This window comes from Rhinolophus sinicus, linkage group LG06 (assembly GCF_036562045.2).
Source record: "Rhinolophus sinicus isolate RSC01 linkage group LG06, ASM3656204v1, whole genome shotgun sequence".
In the NCBI taxonomy this organism is placed as follows: Eukaryota; Metazoa; Chordata; class Mammalia; order Chiroptera; family Rhinolophidae; genus Rhinolophus; species Rhinolophus sinicus.
The window spans coordinates 76,010,500-76,027,376 of record NC_133756.1 but is presented as its reverse complement, the minus strand read 5'-3'; the positions used below and the strand labels follow the sequence as shown (position 1 = coordinate 76,027,376).

The 16,877-nt window shown below is 39.8% G+C and overlaps 1 long non-coding RNA gene and 1 pseudogene across 1 annotated transcript; one reads left to right on the top strand and one right to left on the bottom strand.

The window, feature by feature from the left end:
* Nucleotides 1-1,598: 1,598 nt before the first annotated feature.
* On the bottom strand, nt 1,599-8,195 carry LOC109458572 (small ribosomal subunit protein uS12; annotated as a pseudogene).
* A 3,667-nt stretch (nt 8,196-11,862) lies between these two features.
* LOC141572479 (uncharacterized) lies at nt 11,863-16,654 on the top strand. Its single transcript, XR_012497829.1, has 2 exons — nt 11,863-11,937; nt 16,584-16,654. It is a non-coding gene; the product is annotated as an uncharacterized LOC141572479 (long non-coding RNA).
* The last annotated feature ends 223 nt before the right edge of the window (nt 16,655-16,877 follow it).

The following is a 16,877-nucleotide window of genomic DNA, read 5'->3' as shown; positions in this document are numbered from 1 at the left end:
AGACCGTGTGTGTGTGTGTGTGTGTGTGTGTGTGTGTGTGTGTTGATCAAAATATATGGGGAATGCTGCTACCAAGTGCCATCCAACAGAAAGGCAGAGATCTTCAATATGGGAGGCGCTTCAAACCTTAGTAACAATGTGTGACATGTTGCAATTTGTTTGGTGCAGTCAGTCAGATGTGAGCTATGGTTGAGAGAAGGTGTGTTTTAAAGTGTGCCATATTACTAACAGTTGTCACCCCAATGAATTAAAAAAAAAAAAGAATACCTCAGTAAAGCTGAAAAAAAAAAGTGTGCCATAAATCACAGATCATGAAAAATGCATTAACATGAAATGGGCAAATGGTTTCATTCTCCATCATGACAAGGCTCTGTGTCAAACATCGCTTCTGGCATGGCCATTTCTGTCAAATAAAAACATTACGGTGTGTCTTCATCCACCTTATTCACCGGGTCTGTCACTATTCAACTTCTGGTTCTTCCCCAAAGTCAAAATGACCATGAAAGGTAAGCATTTTGAATTGATTCAGTATATTGAGGCAGCCAGGGCAGTGCAACTAAAGATATTCATGAAAGAAGACTTCTAGAACTGCTTCAGAAAGTGGCAAGAATGATGGGATAAGTGAGTTCAAAATGAGGGGGATAATTTTGAGGGGGATTAATGGCAATGTGTCTTTTCCTGTAATATAGTTTTTAAACATTCACCATAGTTTTTGGTCACAACTCGCATATCTTGCTGGGATTTTGGTAGAAATTTCATTAGACCTGCATATTAGTGTTTTATTGTGGCTATAGTAAATTACCACAAACTTAGTGGCTTAAAACAACATGAATTTATTGTCTCACAGTGTTGGACAGAATGCGAAATCTGTTCACTAGGATGAAGTCAAGGTATTGGTCGGGCTGATTTCTTTTGGAAACTGAGAGGAAAATCTGTTTCCTTGATTGTTTCAGCTTCTAGTGGCTGTCGTTCTTTGGTTTATGGCTGCTTCCTCCATCTTCAAAGCACATCACTCTAACCTCTTGCTTCATCATCATATCTACTACTTTCCTTTCTATGTCAAATATCCCTTGGACTTCCTCTGACAGACACTAATGACTACATTTAGGATGCATACAATATTCCAGGAAAATCTACCAATCTCAGTATCCTTAGTTTAATCACATATGCAAAATTCCTTTTGCTATATAGGGTGACATTCACAGGTTCCAAAAATTCAGAACTGGATATCATTGGTGACTTTATTCGGTCTACTACAAATATCAATCAATACGGGAAGCACATATTGGAATATGGGAATAATAAATGATTCCTCAATCATTTATTATGTTAGATCTTCCAATCCATGAATATGGTCTGTCTCTTATTTATTTACCCCTTCTTTAATTTTTTGCATTATCATTTTGTAGTTTTTATAATACAAGTTCTGTACATCTTGCTACATGTATACTGAAGTATTTCTTATTTTTAAAAAATTATAAATGGAATTGTATTTTTAATTTTGATGTCTACACGTTCATTGCTAATATATAGAAATACAGTTGATTTTTTTTTTTCCAAATAAAAGTTCATTACTCCCATGTTTTCATGATGAAAACTTAGGATCTTGGTCTTTCCTTCTTGCTTTCAGATAAGGCCAAAAGAGAGACATCAGCTACTTTGACAATCTTAAAGCAGACTCCAGGAATGTCACCAACAGTATGACCTTTATAACCAAATCCAGCAACCAGAATTTTATCATTGACATCAATAAAATTCAAGCAACTGGCATTGGGTACAAAGTCTGTGATACTTTTTGCCATTCGTGATCAGATGGACCCTGACGCACTTCCTGATGGTAGAATTTAGCTGTTTGGCTTCAACCCCTACGTCTCTCAGTACAATTCCCCTTGCATGGGAAGTGTCTCCAAAAGTGTTAGCCTTCAGGGCTGTATCCAAATGGACTTTCTGTACTGTTCATCATGCCACTTCTGATCTTGTCGGTGGCTACAGAGCTTCCTAGGCAGTATGAAGTGCCAGTGCCACAGGCCTGAGCAAGTCAGTTGATTTTTTTATGTTGGTATTATATGCTGTAACCTTGCAGAACTTTCTTACTAGTTTATCAACTTATTAGAATTATCAATTTAGATATTTTTATAGATTCCTTAGAACGTACCACATAGGCCATCGTATCATCTACAAATAAGGACAGTTTTATTTCTTCTCATCTGATCTGTATGCCTTTTATTTCATTTTCTTTCTTATTGCACTTAGTCAACGCAGTACTGGAAATCTAAGAGTTGAGAGAGAAGACATTCTTGCCTTGTTCCTCATCTTAGGAGGAAAGTATTTAGTCTTTCACATTAAGTATAACGTTAGCTGTATGGTTTTTGAAGATACTTTTTCATCAAGTTGAAGAAGTTATTCTCTTTTCCTATTTTTCTAAGCATTTTTATCATGAGTGAGTTTCAAATTTTGTCAAATGCTTATTCTTCATGGAATGACTTGATCATATAATTTTTATTCATTAGCATGTTAATATGGTAGATTACATTGATTGATATTTAAAGATTTAACCAGCATTGTACCACTGGAAAAAAAATCTTACTTGATTGTGATATATAATTATTTTTGTATATTGATAAAATCTGTTTGCTAATCTTTTGTTAAGGATATTTTTTTCACATATACTCATAAAGGATATTGACTGGTATCTTTCTTTTATGTACTCTCTTTTTCTGGTTTTGGTATCAGGGTAAAACTAGTTTCATAAAATGAGTTGGGAAATATCCCCGGCTCTTCTATTTTCTGGAAGAGATTGCATAGAATTAGTGTTAATTCTTTAGAAACTTAGTAGAATTCTCGAAGTGAAAGTATCGGAGCCTGGAAATTTCATTTTGGAGAATTTTTAAATTATAAACTTAATTTCCTGAGTTATAGGGTTATTTAAATGATTTATTTTATTTTGGATGAGTTGTGGTAGTTTATGCTTTTCAGCAATTTGTCCCTTTCATCTAAGTTGTCAAATTCTTGTATTTCAGTATCACCTCATTATCTTTTTGATATCTGTGGACTCTCTGGTGAAAATCAATGTCATTTCTGATATTGGTAATTTGTTTCTTCTCTCTTTTGTCTTTATTAGGTTTTGTAGGGGTTTTTCAACTTTATTGATCTTTTCAAAGAATCAGCTTTTTGTTTTGTTGAGTTATTCTATTTATTTCTTCCACCTGCTTGTTTTATGTTTATTTTGCTCCTCTTCTAGATTCTTGAGGTGGGGATTTAGATTATTGATTTGAAAATTTTTCTCTTTTTTAATTTAAGCACTTAATGATATAAATTTCCCTGTTAGCATTGTTTTAGTTATGTCCCATAAATTTTTTTGTGTTGTATTTTCATTTTCATTCAGTTCAATATAGTTTTAGAATTCCATTTTGATTCATCTATAATATTTTTAAGTTCATCTCTTTGTATGCTGTTTTGGTGTCGAACATCACAGCCTAGTGGTATTAACGTCTTGCGAGTTTAAGTGAAGTGTAGAGATCTTACTACCATTTATGTCCTTTTACCTTCCCCCAGTTATCATTTACTTAAACATTTCTTCTAAATACACTTAGAACCACATCAATTATCAAACATACATAATTTAGAAAACTCAAGGGGAGAAGGAAATGTATTGTATTTATTTGTATTTTACTCTTTCTGTTGTTCTTTTTTCCTTCCTGACAATTCAAGATTCCTCTTTTATTTCCTAATTTTTAGAGAACTTCCTTTAGCCATTCTTTCAGGGCAGGTCTGCTGGTGGCAAATTATCTTCATTTTCCTTCCTCTGAGAATATCTTAATTTCCTCTTCATACCTAAAGGATATTTAAAGCTGCTGATATTTGTATTGGTTTTTTTCCCCCTGTAGATAAGGTAACATTGCTCTCTTGCTGCTTTCAAGACTTTTTTCTTTGTCCTTAGTTTTCAGTTTGACCTGATAAATCTTGGTGTAGATTCCTTTGTGTTTACCCAGTGTGGGGTTTGCTTAACATCTTGAATATGTAGGTTTATGACTTTTGCCAAATTGGGGGAACTTTTAGCCATTATTTCTTCAAGTACTTTTTCATCCCTAGGTTCTATATTTTCTCTTTCTGGTACTTTGATAAATTTGTTAAAATTTTTTTATTATTGTCCCAGTAGTTTCTTTCTATTGTTGAGATTAGGAAATTCCTACTATTCTATCTTCAACTTCATTGATTTTTTCCTTTGTCCCCTCCATTCTTCTGCTGAGCCCATCTATTGAGTTTTTTTTTTTTTTAATTAAATTTATTGGAGTGACAATTGTTAGTAAAATTACATAGATTTCAGGTGTACAATTCTGTATTACATCATCTATAAATCACATTGTGTGTTCATCACCCAGAGTCAGTTCTCCTTCCATCACCATATATTCGATCCCCCTTACCCTCATCTCCCAACCCCCATCCCCCGCCCCCCTTACCCTCTGGCAACCACTAAACTATTGTCTGTGTCTATGAGTTTCTGTTTCATCTATTGAGTTTTTAATTGTTGATGATTGTATATTTCAATTCCAAAATTTGATTTGGTTTGCTTAGACTTTCTATTTATTTTCTGAGACTTTTTATTTTTCATTTGTTTCAAGGGTATTTGTTGTTAAAGTGTTTTTGTGATCAGCACTTTAAAATCTTTGTCAGATCATTCTAACATCTCTGTCATCTCAGTGACGACATTTATTAATTGTCATTATTTCATTCAAATTATGGTTTTCATAGTTCTTGGTATGATGAGTGATTCTTAATTGAAGTCTGGACACTTTGAGTATTATGTTATGAGACTCGGGATCTTATTTCAACCGTCTATTTTATCTGGCTTTCTATGACACTACTCTGACAGGGATAAAGAGAGGGGCACTAACTCGTAATTAACTGGTGGAGATACAATGCCAGTTTCCCCAAATGATGTTCACAGGTCCCGAGATGTTGCAGAAGGTCCCGAGATGTTGCAGAAGGTCCCGAGAAAGCTCATTACCCTCCAGCATGGATGAAAAGTCCTAGCTCTGGATTCAGCCTTCTCTGACACCACCTTGTGAGGGTTGGGGCTCCTGACACTGTGGCAAGGGTGAAAGATTTGGCTTTTTCTAGGGGATGGGGCCAAAGTTTCTTCTGTAGTTGGAGCAGGGTGGTTATTGTCTAAAAGTATTCTGTTTTGCTAAGCTGCCATTTTCCTGGTCCTTTGGCTAAAGAAGGCAGACTTTTGTTGGGACTTTTTTTTGGGGGGAGGGGGGTCTGTGCCTGTGGATATTACTGTGTTGCTGCCTTCTTTAGCTCCAAGTCTGGAATACATGAGGCAAAAAACAAAAACAAAAACAAAAAAACCCAGGAGCTCATTGTTATGTTATTCCTTGTGTCTCCATGTCTCCAACTGGTCTGACTTCTTCTCTCCATCTTTCAGAGTATTTTTATGTTCGTTTTATATATAATGTCCAGGGTTTTTATTTACATGTAGAGAATAGAATATGGAAAAATACGTTACTCCAGCTTTCTAGAAAAAGAACTTCTACTAAATCAATTTTTGTTGTATTATTTATTTCCTGATTATAAAAGGCATGTATGTTCACTGAGGAAAATTCAGAAATTGTGGAGAACTTTTAAAAAAATCATCTGTGATTTCTGATATGTTGACTGTTAGAATTTTCTTTATTTCCAGTTGTTTGAAGTTCACATATAAATTATGGGTCCTTTTTCTAAAAATAGGGATGACTGTGAATTCCTTTTTATCTTGTATTTAACACACAACACATTATGAGTACAGTATTTGCCTCAAAAATATTTTCTGAAAACATAGTTTTTAATAACTACATAATATTACCAGTGTGGCTGGATTTAACCACTACTTTTAGATATTTACTTGTTTCTAATTCTCTGCTTTTCTTGATAATGCTATAATAAATATTATCAATAAATGTTGCTTATTAATATTTCTAACTAAATAATGATAAAATAAATATACTTACCTCTTGTTTCAGTTTAGATTATCTTCCTGGGACAGATTCTTAGAAGGTAAAAAGAGGTGTGTCATTTTCAATTTCTTTATACACATTGCCAAGCTGATTTGTAGAAAGGTCAAATGCATGTACAGTCCATCAGACCATGAGGGCCTCTGTCACCATTGCCAGCTTTATGTATTGTCACATGTAAAATCTGCCTTGAATAATGACTTCCCGCGGAGACGAAAGGCCCACTTTGCTTTTATGCAACAATACAGTGTGAGAGTAGGGGAGACTTTAGAGGTCACCCAATGGAATACTTTCACTTTATAGATGAGAAGACAATGACCAGAGAGGTGTGTGTGAAGGAAGAGCTTCTTCCAGCCTGGAACCACAGCTGCTGCCTTGAGCAGAGGCTGACACCAACACACCTTGGAGCACTGCCTAAAATCTTGTTTCACACCAGTTTAGAAAAGCATTATCTATTTAGTGTTTGTAAATAACCTGGCAGGGAGGAATCATAGCACTGTGAGAAGGGGAATGTGAAATATCCTCTGAGCCATTGAGAAATCTGAAGTTCTGTTTTCATAGAGCAACTGTAACACCTGACAAATTATTGACCTCATCTCCTTTTGAAAAGAATTGTAAAAGGTAGTTGGGGGTTTTCAGAGACTTGGGTCAAAGTTCTCACTTCTACTTCTACTTGGAGAATTTACAAAATCCTTCTGGGCTTCAAAGTTTGACCTTTAAAACAAAGAACACTAGGTAAGATGACCTCTGGGGCTGCTTCTAGCTTCGGTGTTCTATTGTCCCATGTAGTTAGAAGACCCTGGCAGCCAGGGCAACCACCGAGGTGCTCCAAGCAGCCCCACCCTGCCCTGGTTGGCAGGGTCTCACCCACAGAAGCCACGCTTACCTTCCCTCCAACTCCTGGTCACCCCCATAAAACCCCCCAGGCTTCTCTGACCATTCTCAGAAGAGGAATCCCAGTCTTCATCCAACTGGAGAGGACAACAGGCAGCCATGGAGCACAGGATGCAATTACTGACGTATCTCAGGTTCTGAGCACAGGGCGAAGTACAGAGCAGGGCCATAACCTTTCACAGAGTCCTCCAGGCCTTGGCGGGTTTGTTGAATGTATTAAGTGTCTGTGACAGGGACCACGTCCCAGTCAGTGTGTTCACAGCTCCCACTGTCTCAGGAACTGTGTTCCGGCCTCTGACCAGAGCTGGGCCAGGGCGGTGATACATTGCAGCCACATTATCAGAGTGAGTTCAGTGGGCCTGACAGGACCCACATTTCCAGTCAGCAGTCAGCCACACACAAGATTATCTGTGATTGGAAACTGTCACCATCTATTTCTGCTCAGATTTTGGCAGCCGCCTGTAGGATAGTACATCGTTACAGACCTAACTGAAGTCAAGTTCCCTTTGTGCAGATAGCAGTTTTCTGACAGACCATCCATCAGGAGCTACTTTTCCAAAGCAGGAAGGCAGTCTGTAGCTGCCAGGAGAGACATTTTGGCAAGGCTTCAGTAGCATTTTCCCAGGAGGGACAGTTTTACCAAGCTTGTGGTGGAGGTAGGGCTGCGTACAGAGGACTAGAAGTGTGTTGGGGTTGGAAGTGCATGGATGGTTCTAGAAAGATATGGTAGATATATTTAAAAGGAAAAAAAGAAAAAGAAAACAAATAACAAGGTGTGGGGTTGGTGATAGGAACTTCTTGGAAATGAAGAGAAAGAAAATGTCTGTATCCTCAGCCTTCACTTTTACCCTGGCTGTCGAATGGACAGCTTCACTTGGCTTTTCAGATGTCATCTCAGATTCAAATGATCCAAAATTGAGGTCATCTCTCCCAAATTGGCTCTTCTTTCTAATTCTGTCAATGAAACCATGCTTCTAGACACCCAGAGCAGGGCCATAGGGAAGCCTTTAGTTTCCATCTTCTTCATGTTTAATCTGTCCCCAGCCCTGCTAGCAATCATCCATCTCTGATATCTTTCTGACCTTTCTGAGTCACAATTTCAAAGTAATTGTTCACAAAATTGAGCAAAGTTAAAGTTATCATATAAGAAAAGGAGTTTCAAAAAACTGAAACCCAAAATTGGAATACACCAGGGGATTTCCCGTTGCTTCATCCTGCAGGCACCAGCCCAGCCCAGGCTGGCACCTACATGGTTCCCGGGGCCTTCTGAGCCACACTCTGGCTTGGAGCCTGACCTTGCCGCATGGAGCCCACACCTTGTAGATCTTTCTGTGCCCAGGCCCCTGACCTGAGCTTTCTTGACATTTACTATTCCTGGTTATAATGCATTCACCCATCTTCGTTCCTACCTCCTAAAATGCCCTTCCTTTTCACTCTGAAGTCTGAGTATCTTTCAAAGCCCAGCTCAGCTATGTAACCTCTGCATAATGTGGGTTCTCCTGCCTTTTATCTGCCTTGAGATTCTATTGCACCCCCCAGCAACAGCATGACAGTGGTTTTAAGCTCGGGCCCCAGAACCGCACAGCCCTTAGAAGTAGTAGCTGTGCAAACTGAGTCAAGTGTCCTAACATCAGAGTCTTCATTTTCTTGTCTGTAAAATGGTGGTAGTAACAGTACCTGACTTAGAAGGTTGTGGAGAGAATTAAATAAGATATCGCACACAATGTGCTCAGAACAGTGTCTGGCTATTTATTACTCACTCAACAAATTCTTGTTGTCATTGCTGTACTTTCTAGTATCCTCCCTTTCAACTTTTCCTTGTTTGTTTGTTTGTTTGTTCGTTTGTTTCCATGTGGCCATCTTGTCTACCCCCATTAAATTGCAAGTTCTTGAAAGGCAAAGATAATGGTATCTTTCTGTTATGTTCTGCCCTGGCTGGCACCTCTCTACCATCACACATACACACACACACACACACACACACACACACACACGCACATACATTGGGTGCTGCTGGACAAATATTGGGAGCTGAGTAAATCATGGATTGACAGACTTGTGATCTGAGTATGGCGAGGAAGAAGGACTGGGGTCCTCGTTATCTGTAGCGTTAAAACATGGGCCCTGAGGGAAAGAGGAAGGGCTGCCACCAGGAGAGGTAGTGAGGGAAATTTCCTAGGAGGCACAGTTATTTAATCAAATATTACTTCAAGAAAGGATAGAATAATGTGATTTGACTTTTGGGAATTTATAAAATAGGTAGAAGAACAACTGATAGAGAAACGACAGCTCCTAGATTCAGTATTTCAGACAACATGTGAGACAGAACTAGAAGAAAGAAGAAAGAAAAGTGGCAGAAAATATCCCAAACCATAGCACTTGGTAACATCCATGTGATGATTTTATTTGATCCAGAAACAAAATACTCAGAACTTTTTCATTTCAGAGTCATATTTCCAAAACCATTTCTCATCAAGCAGAACTGACTAAAGGAAAAGCTGAAGGAGAGACCAATAAAAGTAAATTGAAGACAGGAAAAATGAATGAAAACACTGAAAGATTCTTTTATCATGTCATGCCTTAAAATGAAAGACAAGCAACAAGGCCCTCACACTCCTCACAGGTTTTCCAGCCTGGGACTTACCCAAGAGTGAGAGTTCCTACTTGTCCCAGTGTTGTTTTAATCAAGCCCTGGGGAACTGATATTATCTCTTCAGATTTATTCGTTTCTTTCTTATTTGTTTTCCTATCTCTAAAATGCACCATTGTATAGAATCTGGGCATGGCTACAAAGATTACCCCACAATGTCTGTCCTCATCACTAATCCCAGAGCTCCCTCTCTCCTACGCTCCAACCTGAGGATAACAACCCAGGTCCTTGTCATCGATCAACATCTCCAGCACTTCCCCAGTGGGGTCAAAAACAATTAGAAAGGCACATTTGGGGTATAAATACTAATGATTTTGGGTTCAACCAGAGAAGCAGAAAAAAAGGATTCTTCAGGGGGAAACACAAACAGCAACAATAAAACAAAATCAAGAATAGTAGAATAATTGGTCACTCAATAGCATAAGTGTTTGTTTTTTGGTTAAACTCAATATTCTGGTTTTAGAAAAGCAGGGTTGGTGAGAGATGGAGGTGGGTGTGTTTGCATCCTGGCTTGTGTTATTTGTGTAAATTTCCAGTCAGACTGAGCCAATTAACAATGAAAGAAACGTGATTGTCCCCGGGGAGGCCACTGGGTCATGCCTGCCTTTAAAGATATCAGTCCTGCTGTGCAAGAAAAAAGAAAAAAAAAAAAGAACCAGAGGGAGAAATGTGCTGCAGCCTATACAGAGGGGAAATGGTGCCATTGTTCACTTCTATATAACCGTAGACTACACCCAATGTTAAAAGTTTCAAAAGTTTTACTATTTGACACACCTAAAAAACATATTTCATAAGTTTGAGACCTAGGCACCTCTGTGGACTTAAAATAAAATCATCCTTCCCTTGCCCCAAAGAACTAAGCCCAGAAATTAAATAGACAAGTCTTGGTTATCAGGACTATTTATCTAATGTTTTTACCCCAGCTTTGGGCCACTCTCTCCATCTTCAGCCAGAGACCACCAGGGAACAAAGCCCAAGTTTACAATTCATCTAAGCAAAATGTAACTGAGATGGCAAATCTGCTAAAATGCAAAAATTAAAAGAGCTCAAAACAGGACTCTATTGCCCTACACACACACACACACACACACACACACGCACGCACGCACGCACGCACACACACACACACACTGCCTTGTAGAGCCAAACAGCAATGCCTTTTAGATGATGTGCTTCACTCCCACACATGCTGAGAACTGACAATATACTGTGTCAAAATTACAGTCTCCAGGTCATTGCCGGTGACCATAAAGTTCTGCCTTTCCCTGGGTCTGAGAAAAACATGTGCTTGGTAGCCTGCCAGACATTCATTGCCACAATCCAGCCGTGTGCTGCCAATGTTGGAGCCAACAAGGGTGTCTGAAAATGTGCAAAAGTGTGTTCTCACTGACTGCCTGGCACAGATTCTGACTAAGGTAGGGGAACTAGAAATTTTCCTGCCAGAATCTAGTCCACATGTTCATGGAAACTGGAGGAAAATTTTCTGACACTTCTTTTGATTCTGCCAAGGTTAAATGCAGTTACGGTTATTCTATCTCCAACTCAAGTACATCCTTGTTCCTAAGATCTTTGAGAGGTCTGGCTTTTAACAATTAATATGTATTAATAAAAGCCAGTGTGGTATAACATATTGTGATATATGTGTGTGTGTATATATATATAACAATGATATAATAAAAAGAATGACAGAATAAAAAGAATAAAAATGATAGAATAAAAAGAATATTGTATATTATTAACATTAATATAATATTAATATTATATATTAATAGAGGAGTATTATATTACTATGAATTATATATTACCAATTAATAGTATATTTGTATGAATTGTATATTATTATGAGTGACATATTAATATAAGGATGTTATATTACATGAATATTCTATTCTACTACATTTGTGGAAGTTGACACAAGAGCAGTAGATGCTGTGTGGAGCCATCTAGAAACTGGCTGATGGCACTGCTAGCTGCTAGAGCTCAGCGTCAGTCCTCTCCAGGAATTGCTCTTGGCAGGAGACAGCAACCTCACCCAGGGTTCTTACCCTCTTCCTGGGGACAGCATGCACCCAAATGACTGGCTGATGTGGTGATATCAAGGTTGTATCCCCTTACCCCAACGTGGGATGACACTGTAGGACAAATAGCTCCCTGTGTGGTAGGCGGAGACCTTCTTCCACTGCCCAATCCAGCTTCATTCTCTCACCTCACAGCCGTTACTCCTGAGAACATGCCCAAATAAACTTCCGGCATGCTAATTTTCATCTCTGAGTCTGCTTCCTGGGGAAGCTAATCTGCAGCTACTGGTCCCAGAAGCTGTCTGAGTAAGTAGGTGCTCAACAGGCTTCCAGGGCTGCATTCTCCCAGCTGCGGGCAGTGAGAAACGCATCACTAGAGGTAGGTGGACCAGTGATGGCCTCCTCACACCAGAGGTGAGTGGGATGGATGCCTTAGCAGTAGAAAGAAGTGCACTAGAGGGTTCAGTGTATCATGTGTTTGATCAATATGGAGGAAATAGAAGTATAACAACAATGCAATCTAAAGGCTGTTGCTAGAGGCTACAGATTATTTGGAAAAGAAAAACAATAGATTCTTTGGAAAGACGGAAAGGGATTATTCAGCAATTAAAGGCTGCATATGAGAGTGAGAAGGGCTCCTTGGCAAAACAGAAAGAGATTCTCATGTCCTGTAGATGAAAAGCAGAAGTGAGTACCAGGTTCAGGACTAAATATAAGAATAACCAAAGAAAGTTGAATTCTCAACCCAGGCAGGTATGCTAAACCATAAACTATGCAGCTTAAAACAACAGACATGTATTCTCTCACAGTTCTGGAGGCCAAAGGTCCAAATGCAAGATGTTGGCTGGGACATACTCCCTCTGGAGGCTCTAAGGGAGAGCCCTTCCTTCCAGCTCCTGGTGGCTCCAGACGTTCCTTGTCTCCTGGCAGCATCACTCCAGTCTGTGTCTCTGTCTTCACATGGCTGTCTTCTTCCCTGTGTATCTATCTCCAGGAGTAGCAAGTGCCCATCTCCTTTCTCTCATAAGGGAGATCATTGGCTATAAGGCCCACCCTAAATCCAGGATAATCTCATCTGGAGATCCTTAATTTAATAAAAGATGCAAAGACCCTTTTTCTAAGTCCATATTCACAGTTAACAGGGGGCAGGACTTAGACACATTTTTAGGGGGAACACAATTCAATCTACTACACAAAGCTGTCAGCTTTGAGGGGTGTCCAGAGCAGGATGTGATGCAAGGAGTGGCACTGCCACCTGGCCATATGTGGTTGACTGTATGGGATGAGAGGAGTTTGTGTGGGTTAAGATGCTCTGTGGAGGACATGGCAAGTCCCAATAAGAGAATTATAGCATGGTCCCTGAGGGTTTCAGATCATGTCCATGCCAGCTGAAGAGAATTATTCACTTTGTAGAAAATAGATCCTGGTGAGCAGCTAGACCCTATAGAGTTGAAGTGCCAGAACTGTGTCACTAAGGGACCACAAAGCCAGAACTGCCCATCACAAGCTGAGTTCTGTCAGGTCTACCAAATCATAAGGTTGGATTAGGCCCAGCCAAGACACCACCATAAAATGAGTGGCACTAGGGATCAGGCATGAATAAGACTAGAGAGCTCAGGTGAACTGCATGAGCACGTGGCCCAGCCCTCATGTCACCCACTGTGTCATAGCAATGCTTTTCCTTCGACCACACCTATAGCCCCCTTGGGGAGGGCATCCTTCATGGCCAGTTAACGAAGGAGGGGCAATACTGAGATTTGTTCACAGAGGGTGGGCTCATTTTGTGAGTGTGGACCAAAAATGAACCACAGCGGCACTACAGCCCCACTCAGTGCTCGCGTTGAGAAATGGCCCCTCTAGATTAGCTCCCAAGACCAGCAGAGGCACCCTCTGAGTGTGAGGGAAGTCTAGAATGGAGAGCATATGTTGTTGCCTCCAGGGCTGTAGTTTGTCCTACGACCTTCCTCTGTAACAAAGTGAGACCCAGGCGTGTAAGGCTGCTCCCCGAGAGGCTCCTTCAAGGCTACAAAGCACGTACCCTCAGTTGTGAGAGTACTGCCTGCAGACAGCCCAGCTGCCAGGTTCTCCAGGACTGGCATTAGGCCGGGGTTTCTCAGCCTTGCACAATAGACATTTGGGACTGAACGTTCTTTATTGTGGAGACCGTTTCCTGTGTCATAGGATGTTTAGTAGCATTCCTGGCATCTGTGCACTGGATGCCCACCCCGTAGTCCTGACAATCCAAAATTGCCAAATATCCTCTGGGGGGAATATCACCCTGACTGAGAACTATGACACCAAGCTAAAGCCAATGACCTTGCCAGAATCCTGCCTCCTTCCTGCTACAGCCTGCATCTAGTAATGGAACCCGCAACCTGGCCCTAACTTGGGACAACCCTAAAAGGTCGTTCCAACCTCAGAGCACCCTATGGGTTGGCAGAGGCGCTTTTACAGTGACTGCTGCACAGCTCAATCTCTCCATCTGCCCAAGCTTGCTTCCTTCCCTTCCCCAACAGATGCTAATCCTGGGAGAATCCCTAATGATTCTACACACAATTTCCACCTGGGAGTCCACTTCCTGGAGACCCTGACCTGAAGCAGTAGTCACCTTCCATTTCCCCAGAATCCACCTTAATTAAAATAATGAATCATGCAGTGCAACGTATCTTTGCTGTACACTTTCTGGGTGAAAACATCAACACTTCCCAGCTCATCTTCGTGAGTTTATTCAGTAACAACATTCAACAAACATAGTGCGGTTGCCACTACCAGTGCTGGGCTTAGAATTCATCAAAGGATGGAACTTAGGTCCAGGGTTTGTTACATAATTTGCAGGGTCCCATCTCAAAAAATGTTAAGTATTTCAAGACAATAACAGCAGAGCATTAACCAAACATGGGTTCCTTCTCAGCACAGGATCCTGTGTGGCTGCGTGGATTGTTCACCCATGAAGTAGCCCTGCTAAATCGTGTTCTCATGGGCCTACCTCTAGCCAGGAATATGAGTATTAAACCATTAATTACATAATAAGTTGTTCTATTGCAATTGTGAGAAGCATTATGTTGGAGAAGTGCAGGGGCTGCTATATAATCTTTCAGTAAGGGAATCAGACTCTTCTGGCGGGGGCAGAGAATTGCAGGGGACAGAAAGATAAAGACCCTGTGAGAACCACAGCTCTCTCCCTGATTCCTTGGTGCACCGTGAACTGCTCGCCTGACAACTGGCCGGCAGCAGTTTCTTATTTGAGAACACTCTCCCAGTCAAAGAAAGTGGGCCACAGACATATGGCTTCCTCCAAATGCCACACCACACTTCCTTCACATAGAAATGACTCCAGAAAAAAAAAATCATTAAAATAAAAAAACGTTAAAATAAAGTGAATGGAAACATAAGGAGGTTCTTCACTGTCTTAAGAAAATAAACCGAAATCCAAAATATTCTGAGAAACACATTAGGGAATTAGAGGAGATCAAAAAGTCCACAATAGGGCCAGTTATATGTCAGGTTTGGAAACTGATTTAATTCTGTGCTAAGAGCAAGAAGACCTCAGTTCTATTCCCAGCACTCTCTAATTCTGCAAAAGTCACTTCAATTTTCTGTTCTTTGTCTGAATAATAAAAAAAAAGTTGGTCTGTCATTTTGGATTTCATGAGTATTATTAGGATGATTCTTTTAGGATACTTTGAGCTAGCTCTTCTAGAAACACAAACATCATACTTACTCAAAAACAAGGCAACTTAAGGTTACTATACACTGCCCGGCCACACACAACTGTGGTGAATTCAGACTCTACCCAACCCCCACTGTGACCTTCATAAGTACCCACGCCCCCCATTTTGGCAGGGCCTGTGAGATGTCTTACTTTCTTCCCTTGTTCTTGCTTCTATCAAGTCCACCATGTCCTCTAGGAACAAAGATGCAAACGTAAGTTTTCATATTTTGAAAACAGGCACAAGAGTATATCATTATTTAATATATGATAAATGTAGTATTTCATATGAGTAGGGAAAAGATAGATGATTATATGTACTGGGAAAATTACTTACCTATCTGGAAAAAATTAAGTGAGCTTTTTACCTTACTTCAAACATCAAAATAAATTTCGGATGGATTAAAGAGATAAAATGCTAAAAAAAAAAAAAGAGAGAGAGAGAGAAACCTTATAAGTAGTAGAAGTTTAGATAAATATTTATATAGTCTTGGTGTTATAAAGGTCCTTTCTAAGAGTAACATCAAAGGCAGAGATTGTAAAATAAATCATTAATAGCTCTGACTATATATAATAAATCCCATGAGCAAAATTAAATGTCACTTTAAAAAGCAGGGAAGTATTTAGTATTTGCCATATATATATATATATATATATATATATGTTCCAGATAAAGGACCAATATTTTTTATATATAAAGAGTTCTAGCAATCCAGTATGTAAAAGAGAAATTCTTTGGCTGCCAATTCTACTTCCTGGAATTCATCATAAGGAAATAAACCTAGAAGTGATTATCCTAGACTTGCCCTTTTAAACTCCCTTAGGAGTCAGTTGACCAGGGCTCCATCTTACTTAGAAGAAAGTGAGAAACCTATACATAAGTCTAGGCGCCTGGCTATTGGTCAGTGGGGGTGGGATGCTTATGGGGACAAAAATGTATTACTAGTTCCTGGAGAAAAGGTGTTCTAGACAACTAAAAGAGGTCATCAAAGAAAGGGGTGCCATGCCAGAAGGGGTGCCAAGACCTAAAAACAAAGACGCCCACTTTGGGGACCCAATAAAAAAAAATCATAACTTTCAGTGAGAGTGGAATGAAAATAATCCTCTAAACAACTCTATGATTCTGGAGTGTTAGCATCACCCCTTTTTAAAGTTCAGGAGAATAAAACTGAGAAAAATTCAGCTACCCAATCTTTCAGTCTCGAAAAGGAGAAAATGGATTGAACCCAGATCCTCTGTGTTCAAGTTCCTTGCTCTTTCTGTCTGTATTGTTTCTTGGTGCTTTAGCAAATATTTCTGCTTTTGTTTTTTCATAGGACAATGGTAAAAGAAGGTCTTTCGTGTGGAAGTGGAAAACGTCAGTGTGATAACCTGCAAACCAAGCTTGGTAAGGGCAGACTTTCTTGTGGAAGCATTTCCCAGTTTCATGGGCCTCTGGACCGTGCCACTAACTATTTCCAGAAATGTACCTGAGAGGTCTGGAGATTTGGAAGGGGAACTCTGTGTGCTCGAGGTCAGATTTCACGTTGCAGTTTTGCAGCTTCATCTGCAGTCTGGGTTTCCCTTAATAAATTACAGGTCCTGCCACTAAGCTGTGAATGGCAACCAGC